This window comes from Miscanthus floridulus, chromosome 19 (assembly GCF_019320115.1).
Source record: "Miscanthus floridulus cultivar M001 chromosome 19, ASM1932011v1, whole genome shotgun sequence".
NCBI lineage: Eukaryota > Viridiplantae > Streptophyta > Magnoliopsida > Poales > Poaceae > Miscanthus > Miscanthus floridulus.
This window is the reverse complement of record NC_089598.1, coordinates 24,616,836-24,634,665: the sequence shown is the minus strand read 5'-3', so window position 1 is coordinate 24,634,665 and position 17,830 is coordinate 24,616,836. Positions and strand designations below refer to the sequence as shown.

The window sequence follows — 17,830 nt, the reverse complement described above, 5'->3', positions numbered from 1 at the left end:
CCAAGGCAACGCGGCTTCGCCTTCAACCTCAAATTGTCAAGAGACGTTTCCATCGAAGCAAGTTGCATCTTGCAGATGTGAAAGTAGCCACGATAATATTTTGTGCTCCTCTGTCGTTTTTAGTTGTTTTCGACACTGACAACGAGAATGAGATCTTGGATTTTTCTCATTTTGTTCCATTGATTGTGCCTGTGCGCAAGGATGAAAACGGTACGGATATTTTTCGACCGTATTCGAAACCGAATCCGTTTAGAGGGGTTGAGATCTGTCCGTATCCGAGTCCGGATATCCAACATCCGATACCGTATCCGTATTCGAATACTCAAATCGCATATTTATGATGTCGATATCCAATCGTATCCTATCCGACATAGTTGACACTATCCGTATTCGAATCCGAATCCGGACAGAAATATGAAAACAAATGTAATATCGGTGATATCCATCCGTATCCAATCCGCTTTTATCCCTATCTGTGCGGGACCTCAAATTGTCAACAACAGCAGTTCTTTTAACAATCACAGATGGGGTTGCTGCAACTCTAGCGTGCCAGTGCCGATGCCAATGCCGAGAGGAAATCGCGCTGTGCTACTGCTACCTGTTGCATCGCCGCACATGGCATCATCCCCAGGACTCGGCGGTGTGGCAGGCGCGGAAGGCCAGCACGAGCAAGTCGGGGCACGACAACGGCGCCAGCGCCGGTCCTATGATTTTAAGGGTCTTCCGAAGATTTGGTCGTAACGGTCCTTTCCGATCATGTATAAAATATTATAATATATAAACGCTAATTTTACTTATAAAACGAAAGCAAATTCAATAACATATTTTTAATTTAACATGTCTGATAATTATCGAGGAACAATATAGATTAATGAATATATTTGTAGATGTATGATAATTATCGAGGAATAATGTAGATTAAAAAAATAATATATTCGTTTTCTTTTCTCACCCATGACAAATGTTTCTTAGGTAACATTATAAAATTCTAACATGTAAATTATAAGAAAAATATGACTATATGGGTACAAAGTACTAGAAGTCTGGAATACTATACAAATAATTATTTTGCATTAAAAATAAAAAGGAAAAAAATACATTGGGCCTAAACAACTAATCGGTGATCGCAATTCATAAGAAGCAAAGAATCAAGATGTCGTCGTCGTGGAGTCCTACCTGGTCGCCGTCCTTGTGCGCCGTGTCTGTGTCTCCGGTAGTCTAGCTCTTCGCGACGGCGCGGCTCGCCAGCTCCGCGCGTGTAAGGCGCACGTCCCAAACTCACGATCAGAGTGTGTTGTGTGCAGCGTGACTCCTCGCTTCCTCTCTACCCGAGGGCCGTGGAGAAAAGAAACTAGGAAAGAAATATCAATGTTGTCTTTTTGGACCGCCTAGCTAGTTCTATATCTCTCTTCTTATTAGTTTGTTAATGCCTAATGAACTATAGGACCTCAGGGTTTGTATATCTGAGCTTGAGCCACTCCTCCGCTTGGCCCTCGGCCGACGCACCTCGTGGCGTACCTTAGGGCCGGCACTGAGCGGCGCGGTGGGAGTTTGGGCGAGCAGCGGCGGCGGGAGTTTGGGCACGGTCGTCTAGGAAGAATGCCACACGTGGTTCGTGTTTTGCGAGCGTACGTGTTCCGTGCTGGGCAAAATTGCATTTGGAACTAAAACTTAGACCACATTATCTTATTTTTGTGGTCCAATGGTACAATATGTTTTTTGGGTTAGCTAAAGTATAAATCTAACTTTAGATCATTTATTTGGAGATATTAGATCTAAACTTTAGTGGCTTAATTTTAGATGAGAGATCTAAATAGGGCCTTAATCTCTTTCTTTCTTCGTATGGCCACCCTCTAATTAGTTTCTTTGCATGCCTCACGATGTTTTTTTGCTTGATTAGTTTTTTTACATGGCGAAAGATAGGCAGCAATAGTTGCTAACATTAGCAACAGCGTTGTTTAGCACCTAGTACGGAGTACCGCTCAATGACAAGATTCCCTCGCAAAAGGAGGGGGGTTACTGTACAAGGGAGATGGGCCTATAGATGGGTATTCGGGCCCGGCCTGGCCCGGGCCCAGGTCAGGAACGGCACGTGTGCCGCCGGGCCGTGCCGAGGGTGGGCTTCGTGCCTAGCCAACGGCCTAGGCACGGCCTGTGAAGGCTATCATGACGGTAGCAGGCAAGCTTGGAGAAGGTCGAGGTCGCTGCCCCTTGTAGCCGCGGCGGTAGCAGGCGAGCTTGGGGAAGGTTGAGGCAGCCGCCCCTGTAGTCGTGGCTCCCATGGCCGCCCCGCGCTCGCCCCTAGGCACCTCGACGGAGGGAGCAGCAACAGGCCCCCGCGCAGATGGTGGAGAGAGCCGGGGGAAGGGAAGCCTGTGATGCGTCGCGAAGAAGGGAAGCCGACGATCGATGCGGTCTAGCGGAGATGGCCGAGGAAGTATGGTGCGGCGGCTGGGAAGGAAACAAGATAAGGTAGGGTTACGAGTGTGTTGGGCTGATAGCGGGCCTAGTATTGGGCCGATGCTATTTTACTGGCCATGCCGTGCCGCTCGACATGCCTGGAGAGCGGTCAGGCATGGCCCTATGTGTCGGGCCGTGCAGTGCTTGTGCCATACCAAAATGTCGTACTTCGGGCCAGGCTGCCGTGCTCAAGGCTGCATGCACATCTATAGATGGACCATTCTTTCCTTCGCTCTGATAGGCGTAGCGATGTATTACGTAGATAATTTTTTTCCACTAAAAAAATGTATTTCGTAGACAGATAACAATGATGCATGTCCACTCAAAAAAAAAATGATGCTTGTACTGGTCACTGGTGCGGAGTGATAGATGCACTGTCTGTTATTTAGTTGCGGCTGGATGCTGAGTGAGTGAGGAGAGGACTTGCAAATGCAAGTCAACGTGCGCTGGCTCAGGTGAGCAGAGCCTCCACATCTAGCTCGCCCCTCTCTGTCTTCTTGCTCGCCGATCTGCTGCGATACCCACCGGAGCCGAAGATAATGGGCGTCATCAAGGCGGCGGCGGATTCCTTGTCCATGGCCTGAGCTGAGCTTCTATGCTGCCACTCGTGCCATGGCAACGACAGGTCTGTCTGCGCTCTCTATCTTCAGTTCTCCACTGCTGCAAAGCGTTGTTCTGTTGCAATTTGCAAAGCTGCTACCTCTTGGTCGAGTTCTGTTTGTTCTGTCCTGTTAGTTGGCATCTCCAGCTCAGTCATGTATTTAAAAGCTGAGATTTATCTCCTTCATTTTATTTATTTAATCATTTTTGCAAAGCTGCTAGTTCACTTCAGTCCCGTTTTCCTTACCTTGTTTTGTGAGTCCGTAGCTAGAGCCAATTCGAGTCTGCAAAGTCATGTACGGATTACAACACAAGCGAATATGCCTTAGGGTGCGTTTAGATCCAAAAAATTTTGGATTTTGGCTCACTGTAGCATTTCGTTTGTATTTGGTAATTAGTGTCTAATTATGGACTAATTAGGTTCAAAAGTTTCGTCTCGCGATTTCTCGACCAACTGTGTAATTAGTTTTTTTTTTCGTCTACATTTAGTACTCCATGCATGTGCCACAAGATTCGATGTGACAGTTACTATGCAAAATTTTTTGGCAACTAAACGGGGCCTTAATATAGATATGGATCTGGAGTGGGTTTGACCGTTTTATGTCTTTTTTTTTTTTTTTGAGGGGGACCGTTTGAGAGTCCAAAGTTCCGTACTGATGCTTAAAACTTGGACTTGGGCCAGACATGGCAAAGGAAAGACGCCGTTTGTCGGCCCTAAAGGGTCACCTAGGCCTACGCCTACCTAGTGAAGCTTTGTGGCCCACTAAATGTGAGACCAGGCTGAGCTGGACTATGTTGGGCTACCGCCCAACAAAAATCGACATGTATGACCCTGCAAAAAAATACATCTTATTTGTATGATCTTTTTGTTTATGAATTTACCTATATGCTCCTAAAACGAAATTTTCTTTCTTCTGTAGCCTTTCGTTCGTTTTGGTCATTTGACGGTGGTAAGTCCAAGATAAAATAACTATTATACCCCTGGTGAAAAAAATAGACTGCAAAGTTTTGTTTGTCTATTCTACATTTAGAAAAATATTACGCAAATAAATTCTAAAGCTGGTGATAGGGTTAGATCCAAACTGAAACCAACCTCAAACCGTAAAAACGCAACTACCTCGCTGAACCAGTCTAATCAACCTACAAATACTCATAATCCATACCGAACCAAACTGGTGGGTGATTGTGCCCCAAATCAGACCAAAACCATGGTGGTTTGAGACTGCTTGCATGCTTGGAGTGCACCAGAGCTGCAAGGCAGCAAGCCAGCGTCCTCTTTCGCACGTGCGTACGCAGAGCTCTTTCACCAGAGCTGCAAGCGCTTCGAGCTCGCATGCGTACGCAGTACGGTAGACGGACTTGGCGGCCGCGCAGGCCTTGCCGGCGCGCTGAGAGAAGGTAGCGGATGGACTCAGCAGTGCGACAGCAGCAGCGCCGCCGGCGGGTGGCCCAGCCAAAGCAGAGGCGGCGGCGCGCGCGTCCGGCGGGGGCCTGTGGCCGCGGCGCAGGGCAGGCGGCAAAGTCACGCGCGGAGGCGGCGGAGGTTCGTGGCCGCGGCACGGCGCAAGCGGCAGCGGCGGAGTCGCAAGCGGAGGAAGCGGAGGCCCGCGGCGGCGCTTGCTCGGGAGCCCGAAACAGACTGAGGCAAACTAGATCGATCCATTCTACCGCCAAGCCGCGCCGGGCTGGGGCCGGAGATCCCGGCGGCGGCGGCGGTCCCCTCCCCCATCGCTCGGTCTCCGTGTCTTTCCGCCTGCTCGGTCTCGGTCGGATGCGCGGTTGGATGCGGCGGTACTGGCAGAAGGAGCAGAAGGGCAATTTAGAAGAAAGGAAATTTCGTTTTAAGCCCGGCACCGTTCCCTTGGTTGGAAAAAAAAAACACCGTTTCCGCTGATAGGTTACGAGAAAAAAATACCGTTCGAGCTAAAAAAAACAAATTAAAAAATACATAGACAAGCGAACAGAACTATACAAGTAAGTTAAGAAAAAAAGACCATACAAAAAAGATATATTTTTTCCAGAGCCATACCAGTAAAAACTCGTTGAGATCCGGTCTTTCTTATCAGCTAGCTTTAATGCTAGTCGAACAGGCCATAATAAGTTTCAAGGAAAAAATTTCGGTACTATGTTCCAACCCTACGCTCTAGTACATCATGCGCGCCGGACAATTAAGCGGGAAATCAAATGGTATAGGTAAGCATAGCAAGTATTGGTAAACGCATATGTGCATTGACCTGATGGTTTCATGTCGTGCTATCGATGATTCGCACGACGATCTTACACTACCAAGTTCAGTAGCTTACTAATGTCCCAACGGTAAGGAAAATCTGTAGTAATCTAATTTTTAGTGACTTACTCGGTGTAATAGGAAGATAGCAAGAACATTCTGTTTTCATATATTCTAAGTGCGCTAATTTTGACAGCATAGCGTAAAACAGGTAACTCATGGGAAAAAACAGTACACAGTTAGATATTTCTGATAATGGAAGTGGTAAAGTAATCAGTAATTGAGTTAGGAAATGGCAAGTCATGACCATTGTGACAGTAAGGATGACACAAGAAAGAATTCTAGATGTCTTGGTTGAATTTCACAAAACTTTTAAAGGTATGAACACTAATTCCCAGATATACCATATGTGAAGCATCGTTCAGAAGGTCGGATCAAACCATCTCGTGGACTATATAAACCATCTATCATTCAAGCTATCTTGTGCAGCCATCGTTAAATAGTGGGCAAGTTTAGAAACGGATCCAAAAGCGCAGCAAAGCAGGAAAGGAGATACTTACATTCTAAACAGTAGCCTTTGTTAAACAACCATCACTCGCGTCGGCAAGGTAGAAAAGGAGATATCTACATTGTAAAGACCACACGGGTCTCACAGAGAAATGTTAAATTTCACAGCGCCTAATCCTGCTGGGAAAACCTATAGCACTTCATAAATTTTGTGCAGCGATATTAATTCTCGTAGAAATTTTACTCACACATATGCATGTCATAGGGACTTTAATGATTTCAGCATATATATATTAGTGTTAGCCACCTTGTGAGCTGATAATAGATTAAAAAAATGAGGCTTCACAGCTTGATAAGCCGATGGTAATTGAGTCAGTGAGCAAATTGCAATCCAAAGCTATGATATTCACAAAATATATCACGACATTGCGCCGAAATGGCAAGCGACATGATGAGCATTAATTGTGACCAATTTTAGCCTCCTTACAACAATAGAAGCTAAGCAAACAAAACAGCTAGCAGCACCAACAAAATCCAAACACATAACGCCATTAATAAGGCAATCACTTGACACCTCTAAAAAAAGCTGTCAACTTAACTGGAAGAGAAAATGGACTTGTCCCTAATTTCAAAAGGTAGAGAAAACTACTAGACCTCTTCTTTTCATGTTCTTTTTAAAGTTGAAAGTGATCCATAGAGGCTTACTTGCACCCAATCAAAGAATTCATTTGGAGTTTTTTTTTAAATGGCAAACCTGTTGCTAAAAATTGCAGTGGAAGACTCTTCAATATGAACACCTGGGGAAGCAAAGAAAACGATCAGTTTATTCCAGTAGTCCAGTCACCCAGCCAATGTATACACACAGCACAAGATTTCTTTGATCCAATTAGAGACATTCCACCTAAGTAACACATCCATCATTATAAAATAAAAAGCACAGCCATAACCAATAAGCTAAGTATCGAATGGAAAATACAGACCTAACGACATAAAAAATAAAACATGTAAAATGAAATGGAAAACTAAATAAGCTTACCATGGAAGTCAGAATGACTCACCCTGGCATATGAAACAAATTTAGGGATTTTAGTCACATTTTTCGGGCCCTCATAGTATACACCTGCACCAATGAAGATCAATTTCGAGATTTGTGAAACCAAGCTTAGATTAGCTAATTGGAATATAAAACTCTCAAACTTGTAAGATCTGTCTTGTATGAATTAGCTAATTGGAATATAAAACCCTCATAGTATACACCTGCATCACGAGGCTGGCCTTCCACTGCTCATATGTCAGGTTCTTGGGGTTGTACCTGAAAACACACAGAAGGTAAGGGCAGAGCAAACGATACAATTATGATGACCATATATAGTGTATAGATATAAAAAATAAGGAGGGTAGCTACTATACCTGTTGTGCTCCTTTGGTGGCTGCTTGGTTGACCTGACCATGGAAGGAGCAGCACCAATCGCAGCATGGACCTTCTTGTACAGAGCTTCCATGTCGTCAGCCTCAATTCCCTTCTGAATGAACTCACTGAACTAAGGCTGGCACCTCTCTTGCTCCTCTTCAGTAAGTTTGTGGGACATAATAAAGAGCAGAAGAAATTAGTAAGCCTCTAGTGTACTAATTTCGTGATGTAGGACGGTCAACAATTTCTGAAATAAAGTTACAAGGGAACAAAGGAAAAGGAAATGTGGTGTGATAAGCAGCAAGCACAACTCACCTTCATGTAGTCAGTAACATGGGCACCATAGATGTACTTGCGGTGGATATCAGCATCCAGCTGCTTGTCATCCTTCTTGAAAGCAGCAAATCGCTTCTCACTATGAGGAATATTCAGTCCACCGTCCAAAGCTCCCTGCAGCAACAAAATACAGCAAACGTTAAAAAGCTCGGTCACTATAAGAGAGGAGGTATACATGAAGCTCATGAAAAAAAATGACCATTCTTGATGAGCTAACTACAAACAATCAGGCCAATATAGCATCATGATATCAGAAGGAAGATATACATAGAGTGAGGAGAGGGAGCTGAGGGAAGAGGAGGGGGAGAAGGGAGAGAGTGCATCTCCGCCATGCACAAGGGGCCAGACGCGCCGGTGTGGGGCTACTCCAGCGATTAAGGCCGGCGAGCCAGATCCACACACGCGCCTGGGCTCGGCACTTGCAAGGAGAGCACGCACCAGAGACAAAAAGGGGGAAAAAGCGAGGATAGGGATAGCTGAGACGATGGACGTCTGGGCGCTGCAGCTGGGGCCGTTGTGCTCGAAGCCAATGCCAGAGCGACAATGACCAGAGGTGGCTAATGGTAGATGGAGAACCAGAACAGTGCAGAGCAAGCAGTGGAGCTGTAGATAAATTCAACACCTGTTCAAAATTAAATAGCACTCAAAAGGGATCTATCAAGAGTAAATGCTCAATTTGACCCAATAGTAGAAGTAATCATACGGACACAAAAGGTGGTACCTGTCAGCATGATCATGGTTGTTAGCATACTTCAGAAGCTTGATCTCATCAAGGCTCTAATCGGAAAAATCTTTGCTATTTTTTATAATTTTAACACATACACCCATCCATGTGTGCAAATAATGTGCCTGGATGGCGATAAGGAACACAACTGAAAGCAAATATTGTGATACACGATAATGGCCAGCGATGACAGAACTGGGAACATGGAAATTGATGTCTTTTTCAACCTTTATGTAATAATCAACTTCTGTTCCACAGTTTCTTATGGTTATTTCAGGGCACCACGAACGGTATATATATCACAATGAAGAAAGTTGAAGGGCCTACAGTGACATACAACGCAGGCACAGAAATAGAAGCTTGGTGGATAAAAGAACCATTTGCAAAAGAAATCAATATGTTTATGAAATGAACAGTTACATGCATGATGGGCTCATGTCTCAAATGCGAGGAGGGTAAATCAATACCTAGGTTTATGCAAAGAAACAGCAAAGCCATGTCTACATAGCTTAAGATGAAGACAGTAGTATCGACGTCAAGTCTTGAATTGTCAAAAAATTTCTGGAATAGCAAAGCATGAACTGAAGCCCAAGTTGGGTTGCATATACAACCAAGAACAAATGGCACACATGGAGGCAAACATGCCATCGGTTAGAAATAGGATCACTCATGTCATCGAAAAGTAAGCGTCTTCCGTGATTCCTAAGGATGCGATCTAAAATTCAATATATGTTTATTCTGTCAAACGACAAAAGCAGAGCCATGCCTACTTAGTTGGCACTTCCACCAGACTTAGCTCATGTTAGTACAGCTAATGTTGATATTTTTGTATTTGCAAATAGGTATACTGCGATTATGAGGAAAAAAGAGACGAAAAGTGAGCGGTGGCAGTGTTGTACCTTCACTTAAGGAGCATAGGAGGCACCATGATGCCAATTTTAACGCACCATTGCTGCAAAGTATGGAGGCAAGTTTAATAGAACTGATATAAACACCATAGGAATTGCCAAGAACCAAGATCCAAGAAGATGCAACCGCAACAAAGGAGAGCGCAACGAACCAACGGAGGCAGCCGAGACGAAGGCCAAAGAGCCGACGCGCAGCGGTCGGCATCGCGCTGGTGGCCACTGTGTGCAGCAGCGGCGCAGTAGGCGAACGCGACGACATGGCAGCTAGGGTTTCCTGTAGCATAGGTACGCAGTTCATGTGCATACAGGTCGGCGTCCACAGTGAAATGGAGGGAGCCTCCGCGAGCGCTGGAGAGGGAGATCCGGCAGGAAGAGGTAAAAAGCGAGAGGGGTACCAAACCGACGAGGAGACGGCGCGAGGACCGCCAGGACATGGCCGTGCCGGGTGCAGACGCGCGCCGCGGCCAGCGGCGGGGATCTCCCGCTTCGCGCCGTGCCACGAGGCAGCCACCGCCGCGGCTCGTCGTTGCGGCTGCACGCACACGGGCGGCACCGCCGCCCAGGCCGCGCGCAGAGCGTGGAGGTGGCTGCGGCCGGGCCTGGCCGGTGCGCCACCACGCTGAGAAAGAGGTAGAGAGGGAGAGGAAGGGGAAGGGGAAGCGCGGGCGGGGGCGGGGACGGGGACGGGGACGGGAGCGCGAGCGGCGGAGGCGGGCGTCTCTTCGGTTGCTATCCCCGCGCCGTCGCCTCAGTGGCGTCGCGAGTCGGGAGCGAGGTGAGGGAGCATCCAGGAGAGAGAGAGAGAGGGGGACGAAAACTTTGCTGAAGGAAGCAAACGGCGGAGTCAATACCGAGCGTTGATCGGCGAATCGAACGGCTGAAGTAATATGGGCGACGTGGACACGCTGAGCGACGGCCGAACCTCCCTGCTTTGATAGTAAGAAATTGGTGACACCAGAAAATCTCGTCCCTATCTTTAGCTAGCACTTCGTTCTGCATCGCTTATACCCTTTTCGACTACGGCAGATTTGGGCAGATGCTGAGTGCTGAGGAAAAGGGAAGCTTCCTCTTTTTGTCTCACATGAACGAGTGCGTAAGAGTAAGATCCTAACGACCATCAAATGATGAAAGCTGCTGTTCTCGGGGGAAAAAAATCAGTGGTAAAAAGTTTTCGTCGCTATCTCTGGGGAAAAAAAAAATTCATGGGGGTATTTTTGAAGAAACGCGGATGCTGTTTTCCAGCCTCTTTTTTATTTCTCACAATGACGAGGACCAGAAGAGACAACGATGTCACGCCTAAAATTCAAACAACCCCTAAATGATGAAACCTACTGCGACTTTGGTAGGGGCATTCCCATCATTCAGTCAATGGAAAATGACATAGAGCGCGTATATATACACAATAAAAAAAGCAGCTTTGCATTGCGTTGATCCCTCTACTAACTGTTAGCTTGTTTGGATCATCTAGTAGTGGATCCAGTGGGTGAGTTCTTTTCTATTTGGGATAATTAGTGACTTAGAGATTCAGAGGGAGTAGGAGACAGAGAGAGAGAAAGGGAAATGTAGGAACATCTGACCGCCGGAGGGGTTGGAGGAGCTCCCTGTCTTCGGCTAGTTCGCCGGTGATGATCTGCGCTAGGGCAGCGACAGGCGATGAAGTAGCGGTGGAGACCGGCGGTGGTGGTAAAGGCAGCGGCGCTTCCCGCCGCTGGCAGTGCCACCCTCTGGATCGGATTAGGGTTAGGACCGTGGGGCTGTGGCGGCGGTGAACCTCGTACCTAGAGCCATTTGCCCCACCTCCTCTTTATAGGCACTGTGCGACAGGGGCCCACTAGCCACTAGATGGTTGGACGTCCCCGATCAGGACGCGGTCAAGGGGTCCGTTTCGACCGTTGGGTCAAGACGGATAAGATCAATTCTAACATTCTCCCCCTGATCTCAACTCATACTTTAACTTTGAACTTTGACTTTAATCCCTTTCACTTTTATTTGTTCCATCATAGATTAGTGCATAGAACATGCTTCATCGTCACGGTCAATCGTCGATAGACTTAACAGCTACAATACAAATCTCTGTTCTGAAACAGATTCTTTAACTTTGGGCCATTTGTTGTCCGAAAATCATAGGCTATACCATAAACCCATGTCGACTGTGTGTTCTCCAAACACACTGGGTGGTAAGCCTTTTGTATGCGGATCCGCAAGCACTTGCTTGTTACTTATATGTTCAATACTTTTAGTATGATTCCGGACTTTCTCCTTCACAACGTACAACTCTAACGTCAATGTGTTTGGCAGCACACTTGACCCGTTGTTATAGGAGCGAACTACTTAAATGGTTATTGCTGTTGTATACCATTATCAATTCCGGGTGTAAGTTCTTTTAACTACTTCGCCTGTCCTTAAGCCTCATAACAAGCTATAACATGGGTATGCATCTTTGATGACACCACAATTGTTTCTTTGGAGCTTTTCCACAATAAAACTCCAACTGCGAGTGTTAGCTACTATGTGGGTTTCACTAAACATCTCGCCAAAATTTAACATTTGTATCCACAACTATTTGAGAGTACTTATTCTTTCTTACTCACCATGAGGTCTATAAATCTTTGCACAATTGCAAAACATTCTCAACTCCATTCCAGTGATCTATATCTGGACTGGACTTCTGCCAAAAATATCCCGGATACATAAACTGTGTAAGGGTAAGTTCTTGCTTATAAGCATTCAGTAAGCTTCCAACAGCTGAAGCATATAGGACGTCCATTTGATCGATCTCACATTTATTCTTGGAACACTGAAAGTTCCGAAAACTATTACCCTTGACTATAGGAACAGGCGCAGGTTTATTCACATATATACTTTATTTCTTTAGAATCTTCTCTAAGTATACACTTGAGATAGTTCTAATACCCCATTTCCTTTTATCTCGGTAAGTTCCTATTCCTGGAACGAATGATGCTTTACCAAGACCATTCTCATTGAAACTTGAGGACAAGAACTGCTTCTTCTCCAATAGTAGATTAACACCACTACTAGCGAGTAAGGTGCTACCCACATACAGGATTAGGAAAATAAATTTCCCATGTTTAAACTTTGCATAAATACAATTGTCCTCTACATTCTCTTTAAAACCCAAACTTTCTTATTGTACTGTCAAACTTCAAGAACCACTGTCTTGAAGCTTGCTTTAATCCATAAATGGATTTCTTTAGGCAACATCCCTTTACGTTCTTTTTCTTCCACGACAAAACCTTTTGAGTTATGCCATGTAAACTTTTCCATACAAATCCTCGTTGAGGAATGTGTCTTTACATCCTTCTGATGTAACTGTAAATCGTAATGTGCCACTAATACCATTATGATTCTAAAAGAATCCTTGCATGCTCATTATAATCTATTCCTTCTCTTTATGTAAATCATTTCACCACAAGTGGCACTTTATAGCTTTCCATATTCCCTTTGGATATCTTTCTATATTCCCTTTGGAGTCACCTTTGTCTTGTAGACCCATTATAGCCTACTGTTTTGGCTCCATTAGGATTTTCTTCTAAGTCCCAAACATTGTTGGTATTTATCGATTTCATTTCATCTTCCTTTGCTTCCTGCCATTTAAACGAGTGAACGCCACTCATGGCTTCTTCAAATGAGGTGGAATCACTCTCTATTTGAATTTCTTTCTTAACTTTTACTTCTTAGTCACCAGAAATATCTGATTTTCTTATTCTTTGAGACCTTCTAGGGCCTCGTGGCACTTCTTTCATATGGGGATATTGTTACTCTTTATTGCCAAAAGGCAATTGTTCTATAGCCTCCTGTATCACAAGATCCTTGTTTACTTATTCATCTTTTTTAAGAGCTAACATCTAGTGTTGTATATGTCATACAACATCAGCATGTATAAAGCAATTTGTTGCTCTAAAACACTGTAGTGGATATGTAATCCCACTTCTATTCAAGCCTTAGGTATCTACATACACTACGCTAGATTCTTACTGTAGGAACGGGGGCATTTTTACTGTAGGGGCGGCTGGGGTTGGGGGCGCCCCTACAGTGGGCGTCCTCGGGTCCCAGTAGCCTAGCCGCCCCTACATATGGCACTGTAGGAGTGGCTGGTAACTTGAGCCGCCCCTACAGTTGGGGTTGATCTGTAGGGGCGGCTCAATCACCAGCCGCCCCTGCAGTGCCCATTTGTCTTTTTTCAAATTTCAAAATTTGAAAGGTTCAAATTTAGTCAAATGATAAGATGACCAAAATAAAAGTTGTAGATCTTGATGAGTTGAACAACTTTTGTATTCATCACTTTTATATCTGAAATCATTTAGGGTTTAAATTTTGGTTTGAACTTGTCAAATTTCAAATTTCAAATTTTAAAATATGTAAAACATTGTCACATCCAAGTTTGATCAAACTTAAATGCTGAAGCATGATTTTAGAAATTTTTAGGAAAAAAAACCATCACGTTTGGAGTTAGTATGAGGGAGAACAACTAGTTACAAAGTTTACCCACAGATTAAAAAGAGAAATCACACTGTTCTAGATGATCCTTACATGATCATAGTGAACAGTGTGATTTCTCTTTTTAATCTGTGAGTCAACTTTGTAACTAGTTTTTTTTTCTCATACTAACTCCAAATCTAATGATTTTTTTCCTAAAATTTTCTAAAATCATTCTCTATCAATTTATTTTGTTGGTTTTGTCAATATATACATATGAAAAGTTTGAGCAATTTAAATTTTGAAATTAAAAAAATGCAACTTCAAACAAGATTTTGGTACCCCAAATGATTTCAGCTGAAAAAGTGATAAATACCAAAGTTAAATAACTCATCAAGATCTACAACTTTTGTATTGGTCATTTTTCATATGACAAAGTGGTAATGACATTGTTCACAAATGTGACACATCTCTCATAATGTTTTATAAACTATATAAGACATGTGTAAGATTAGTGAACAACGTGTGCTAAGAATTTGTCAAATAAAGAAATAACCAAAATAAAAGTTTCAGATATTCATGAGTTGAACAACTTTGGTATTCATCACTTTTTATGTTGAAATCAATTTGGGTCTCAAATTTTGGTTCGAACTTGTCATTTTTCAAAATTTCAAATTTTAAAGGTTTAAATTTTATCAAATGATAAGATGACTAAAATAAAAGTTGTAGATATTAATGAGTTTAACAACTTTGGTATTCATCACTTTTTATGTTGAAATCAATTTGGGTCTCAAATTTTGGTTCGACCTTGTCATTTTTCAAAATTTCAAATTTGAAAGGTTCAAATTTTGTCAAATGACAAGATGACTAAAATAAAAGTTGTAGATATTAATGATTTGAACAACTTTGGTATTCATCACTTTTTATGTTGAAATCATTTTGGGTCTCAAATTTTGGTTCGAACTTGTCATTTTTTAAAATTTCAAATTTGAAAGGTTCAAATTTTGTCAAATGACAAGATGACCAAAATAAAAGTTGTAGATCTCGATGAGTTGAACAACTTTTGTATCCATCACTTTTACATATTCATCACTTTTTATGTTGAAATCATTTTGGGTCTCAAATTTTGGTTCGAACTTGTCATTTTTTAAAATTTCAAAATTTGAAAGGTTCAAATTTAGTCAAATGATAAGATGACCAAAATAAAAGTGGTAGATCTTGATAAGTTGAACAACTTTTGTATTCATCACTTTTACATCTGAAATCATTTAGGGTTTTAAAATTTGGTTTGAACTTATTAAATTTCAAATTTCAAATTTTAAAATGTGTAAAACATTGTCACATCCAAGTTTGATCAAACTTAAATGCTGAAGCATGATTTTAGAAATTTTTAGGAAAAAAAACCATCAAATTTGGAGTTAGTATAAGGAAGAACAACTAGTTATAAAGTTTATCCACAGATTAAAAAGAGAAAGCACACTGTTCTATATGATCCTTACATGATCATAGTGAACAGTGTGATTTCTCTTTTTAATCTGTAGGTCAACTTTGTAACTAGTTTTTCTTCCTCATACTAACTCCAAATCTGATGATTTTTTCCTAAAATTTTCTAAAATCATTCTCTATCAATTTATTTTGTTGGTTTTGTCAATATATACATATGAAAAGTTTGAACAATTTAAATTTTGAATTTCAAAAAAATACAACTTCAGACAAGATTTTGGTACCCCAAATGATTTCAGCTAAAAAAGTGATAAATACCAAAGTTGAATAACTCATCAAGATCTACAACTTTTGTATTGGTCATTTCTTTATATGACAAAGTGATAATGACATTATTCACAAATGTGACACATCTCTCATAAGGTTTTATAAACTATATGAGACATGTGTAAGATTAGTGAACAATGTGTGCTAAGAATTTGTCAAATGAAGAAATGACCAAAATAAAAGTTATAGATATTCATGAGTTGAACAACTTTGGTATTCATCACTTTTTATGTTGAAATCAATTTGGGTCTCAAATTTTGGTTCGAACTTGTCGTTTTTCAAAATTTCAAATTTGAAAGGTTCAAATTTTGTCAAATGACAAGATGACTAAAATAAAAGTTGTAGATATTAATGATTTGAACAACTTTGGTATTCATCACTTTTTATGTTGAAATCATTTTGGGTCTCAAATTTTCGTTCGAACTTGTCATTTTTTAAAATTTCAAATTTGAAAGGTTCAAATTTTGTCAAATGATAAGATGACCAAAATAAAAGTTGTAGATCTTGATGAGTTGAACCTACGCCTCCACCCCCTTCGTCCCTTCCTCTCCCCATCTCTCCCTCTCCCTCTCTCCCAACGTGGTGGCATGCTGGCCCCCTCCTCTGTATCTGCTTTCCCCTTCCCCTCTCTCCCTCTCTCTCGCGCGATGCCGCGGCGCATCAGCCGACGAACGGCGTGGGTATGAAGAATGTGTTGGTATGAAGAATTTGGACAGAATTTTATTACATGGAAAACTAGAAATATTACAGGCCAAATTTACAATCAATCCCACCACGCCTACTCCAATTCAGCTAGTTTGCTCGAATGTAATTAGTAACTAGTAGGCAATAGGCATTCAGGTCTATTTACCAACAGTTAGTACTATTTATGATATCAGTCTTCAGAGTAAATACTTTGCTTGGATTTATGAAACTTCATTGTGTCCTCTTGTCTCTGTCACTAGTCAAACTAAAAATAGTTTGACTTAATCACTTAATCAAGTGGGTTTAGCTTGAGACCTGAGGGCATGGTTACTGGCCAATAAGCATATTATGGAGAAAACTACAATGACACTCTATTCAGCTCCTTGTCTGTTTCGCCTTATGTTTCCATGATCTATTATCATAAATTGGAAAATTTTCATATCCTGATCAGTTTTTTTTCGGCATAATATTATTGATGTATAGTTCATATTTTCATGAAGGTAAGTATTGACGAATTGTGACTTGTCCCAGTAGCTATGCACACTTTTCTCTCTCTGTATGTTGTGAACTTTAATTTGTTTTTATTGAACATGCACCTTAAATGGAGTAGTTTGAATTTACCTAAACAAGCCCACAAGGCTCCTCCGGCAGAACCACCGTCCACGTCGCCCGAAATTCCTGCAGCCGTCCGATCTGTCGATCAACGGTCCAAAAAAAATGAAGCGGATTCCGTCGAAAGCAGCTTCTCCTGCTTTATCTGGCTTCTCAGCTGCTTCGTCTCGGCTTCCCTGGCTTCTCATCAGAATCCGGCCTGGCAAATATATACTTGGGCTTCCGCTTCTTGTTCCAGGTTCTTCTCCCAGCTTCCTCTCTCCCTCACCCGTCGGTCTCTCCCTCTCCCTCTCAATCTCCACGGCCTTCCTCTCTCCCTCACCCGTCGGTCTCTCCCTCTCCCTCTCCCTCTCAAACTCCACGCGGACAGGGGCGGCGACAGCGCAGGCGGGCACGGCGGCTGCGGCCGACCTCCTCCTCCTATCCCCCTCCTCTTCCCCTGGCCTTGCGCCGTGCCGGCCGTGCCCGCACCGCTCGCTCACGGAGCGAGGCGCTGCCAGGGCGCGGGCCTGCGGTGCCCGTCCCCGGCCACAGCGCGGCGCAAGCGGGCGAGCCGGTGGCCGCAGGCGTGGCTGCCCCTCGGTGATGCCTCCTCCCTCTGCTCTGTGTGTGCTCGACTGCTACAGGAAACCCTAGCTGTCCGTGCTGGAGGTCGCGAGCGCCCAGCGCCGACCCCACCCCTGGCGGTGGTGCCCTGCTTCCGCGTGGAGGCGCTCGCCAACGACAGCAGCGGCGGCTACGTGGACGACGAGGTAAGCTCCCAGCTCTCCTCTCTCTTGCCCTCACTTTCTCTATCTTGATGAAGCTCACATCTCGCAGCATATACCTTGTTTGCGCAAATATGCCTCCAAACTGGCCCATGGAAAAAAGTTCTGGGAGTTTGGCTCTGTTTAGCACGAGCTAATGCAACTGTTTTCTGTGCCTGATCTACGTGATTGTTTTCAATGTGTGCACAAATTGTGCTAAATCTCCTTTCTTTGGTGTGCAGTTGTATGAACTATGAAATACCTAGCTCCTCGCTTATTGATATGTTGAGTTTCAGTTTTTCCAATGGAATCTTTAGTTGGCACTATTTGTACGTTGTCTTCTAAGCACCTTACTTTCAGAGCTAAACTAACTGGTTATGGTCTTGCCTTCTCTCAGGACTACATTGA

The 17,830-nt window shown here is 43.3% G+C and overlaps 1 long non-coding RNA gene across 1 annotated transcript; it reads right to left on the bottom strand.

Annotated features, from left to right (window-relative positions):
* Positions 1–6,440: 6,440 nt before the first annotated feature.
* Positions 6,441–7,316, bottom strand: LOC136526747 (uncharacterized). Its single transcript, XR_010776571.1, has 4 exons — positions 7,205–7,316; positions 7,052–7,106; positions 6,831–6,914; positions 6,441–6,591 (listed from the first exon to the last, which is right to left on the bottom strand). It is a non-coding gene; the product is annotated as an uncharacterized lncRNA (long non-coding RNA).
* Between the last annotated feature and the right edge of the window lie 10,514 nt (positions 7,317–17,830).